This window comes from Capsicum annuum, chromosome 9 (assembly GCF_002878395.1).
Source record: "Capsicum annuum cultivar UCD-10X-F1 chromosome 9, UCD10Xv1.1, whole genome shotgun sequence".
Classification (NCBI taxonomy): Eukaryota; Viridiplantae; Streptophyta; class Magnoliopsida; order Solanales; family Solanaceae; genus Capsicum; species Capsicum annuum.
The window spans coordinates 208,088,813-208,092,382 of NC_061119.1; positions in this window are offsets into that span (position 1 = coordinate 208,088,813).

The window sequence follows — 3,570 nt, forward strand, 5'->3', positions numbered from 1 at the left end:
TTTTCGAAACTTTCTAATCTTTTCAAAAATACAAATCAACCCAACCCACACCCTCTTCAATCCAAATCAACCACTCTCTCCTCTCGCTCGACAGCTTCTCTCAAATCTCTCCCAACCAACAGTTCTGCAAAATTTCTCCCTTCAACCCCCGATGAAAAATAGTTGGGCTTCGAGTTTCCTTCTTCAATTCAATCAACCTGTCTCTCATCCCTCTCTCGACATCTTCTCTCAACTCTCTCCCAACCAACAGTTCTGCAAATTTCTCATTTCAATCCTCAGCGACTTCAACATCCGACTACAAATAGTTGGGCTTCAGTTTCTTTTCAACTTTAATCGACGTGACATCCTTACACTCTGGCCACAACAGCTTTGAATTCTTCATCGGTCCTTTTCTTCTTTCACAGGTAAGAATTTATGGCCTTTTAGTTTTGAAGAAAACGAGGAACTTGAGCCAACTTCTCTTATAGTATTGGTTAACAATTTCAATATTTGTTGCACTAATTTGAAATGCAGTCTGAATAAAATCCTAATTTCTAGTATTTCTTCTCTTCTCTTTTCGAAGTGAATTATGATATTTTATTGTTTGTTGTATTTTTTTAGAAGTTTGTTTTTATTGTTAGTGTTTATAAAAATAAAATAATAATTTGGTTTGATTTGTTCTGTTCTTGTTCTTGGTAAAAATGGTGAAATTGCTGTTTTTTGTTTAACAAAATCGTGCTCCTATTTCCTTTGACAGATTACCCATCTGGTGCAACATATTAACCATCTGATGTAAAAGATTTATCATATGATGCAACAGATCAACCATCTGATGCACCAAAGAAATCATCATATTACAATTTTGATGCAACAGATTAATAATCTGATGCAATAACTTTACCATATGTTGCAACAGATTAAGCTTCGGATAAAAAATCTGATGCAACTAATTAACCATCTGGTGCAATAGAAGAACCATCAGATTAATGATCTAATGCAACAGATGAACCTTCTGTTGGATAAAATCCTACTAACTCTTCCTACAAAAAAAGTCCAAGACTTGATTTTTCCAACTGATCATTCATCTGCCGCGATAGATGACCCTATGTTGGAAAAAATCTAAATAATATTGACCGTTGATAACTGTTCCAATAGATCACTCATGTGTTGCAACAGATATTTGACCTATTGCACAGACCATTCATCTTTCTCTATTTTGTATTGTCGCAACAGATTACTCAGCTATTGCTACGGATTATTTAACTATTCCAACAGATCACTCATATGTTACAACAGATAATGTCATAACAGTTGTGTGACTTGTTAAACAGACCATTCATCTGTCTTAAAAAATAAGTGGTATGTTTTGTATTGTTGCAACAGATTACTCATCCGCTGCAACAGTTTAGTTATATGCTGCAACAGATATACTACCTGGTGCAATAGATCGGTGATATGTTGCAACTGTTATTTTACTGTTTTGCTTGTTTAATTTACTGTTATATTTTTTTTAACGATGCATTAATCAACAATAATATATTATTTTATGTTTCTGTTAATTTTAGATAATATGGTTCCCAAAAGAATAGAAACCGAATCAAGTCCAAGTAAAGGAACAAGTGAAGCAGCTAGACTACATCCACTACTCTATAAGCTTGCTTTACAAGCGTTATCTCAATCGGGAGCAGAATATGATGAACACGGGGAGGAGGAATGTTTCAAAAGAGATGATGCAGATGCTAATAGCCCTTCCGCAGCCTTCAACATTGGTCGTTATCCTGTAGTAGTGTGATGGTGCCGCAAATTTAACGGGTGATTTTGTGGTTAAGTCAGCCATGAGAAAATCTTTCGATGCCTTCAAAAAATTAATTTGAGAACAAAAATTGAATACTTATTTCAGGGACAGCTGCTTTGGGAAATATCTTGATTTGCCGAAGGACAACAATGCCCGTTTCTAAATGAAAATGGTATATGAACTTCTCAAGCGTAGGTTTATGTATGAAAACAAAGATAAGATGGATGAGGTGTGGATAAATTAATGTGGCATGCCTGTTTGTTTTGGTTGGAAGGAGTTTGCCATAGTTACTGGACTAAAATGTTATCCTCCTTCTCAAATTATACCTATTCTAACCCAAAAAAAGCACCCCGCACACCCAAAAAAGGCAGAGGCAAGTCATGTGATCGTGATGACCTGGTGTCCATTATTGGTCCAAGCTTCAAAAATAAAAATTTGATAGAAGCGTTGAAAGGTAAAGGACTTTCAAAGAAGCACAAGCAGTCATTGTGCTTAGTTTGGTTTGTACATAGTATTCTTTGGGAGAGAGACATTAACAACAACATAATTCTCGATTTAATAAAGCTCTCCGAGGATCTTGAGGCATTTAACAGCTATCCATGGGGGTATGAAAGCTTCAAAATGACTGTCAAATATTTGTTGACTCTATTAGCGCCAAAGACAGTCAACTTATATGGCTTCCCGTGGACTTTCATAGTAAATGTTTCTTTCTTCTATTATGATATCATTCATTTTTTTTACTCAATAATGGTTTTAGTTTATTGGCATTATTTTATAGTCTTGGGCGTTTGAAGCCATTCCTTATTTGAGACAACAAGTGAATTACCAGGAAGGAGTTTTCTGTCCAAGAATCTTGAGATGGTTGTCGGCTAAAATTGATAAAAATGCAAAATTTCTTGATCTCTTCAACCCCACGAAGGATGCAGTAAGTATAATTATAATTAATTTTTTCTTTTAATTAATGTTTTTTTGAATAATCTAATCATCATTCTAATATATGTAATGATTTATGATAGAATGTGCATCAGTCGCTAGTTCCGACCAATTGAGAGTTGAAGATGCCATTTTTATTACTTTAAGATCTGTACAAAATTTATCGGACCCTAAGATCATCCACAAAATAAAAATGAAATTGTTTGGAGCAACAACCATTACAAGAAAAACAATTTTGAAGGGTGGGCTTGTTGTTGTTGATGGAGCTGTTGGTGGTGGTAGTGGTGATACTGTAGGTGCTAATGATGCTCCTCTTATAGTATTTAAAGCGAACTATTATGAGTATGATCATACTGGTTATATAGATTTTGCCTCTTCTAGCGAATGTTCTGCATGCAAATGTCTAGACTGCAGGGCAAAACATGATGTAGTGATTAATGCTATTAATGCATTAACTGCTTTTGTAAAGGAATTGACATCTAAGAGGGGTCTCATTCCATCAAAGAGGATTTTATTTCCATCCGTTCCATTAGATATTAGGGCTAAGACGAGAAGGAGAGTGATTTCCAGGGCATTACCAGGCATCCAAAAAAGCGAAATTACAATTCCTCTGTCTGTGTGTTGCACTGAGCAACGTACAATGTCCAAAGAAGAGTAGCACGAGCTAAAGAAGGTGAATATATTTTATGTCTTCCAACTGACAAAACAAACAGAAACATATCTATTTCAACAGATGACACATCTGCTGAAAATTATCAAATAGATATATATATCTGTTGCAACAATTGACTAACTTGTTGCACCAGATACTTTATCTGGTGCAACATATGTCTCATCTGTTTTAGCAAATCAAATAGCTCTTC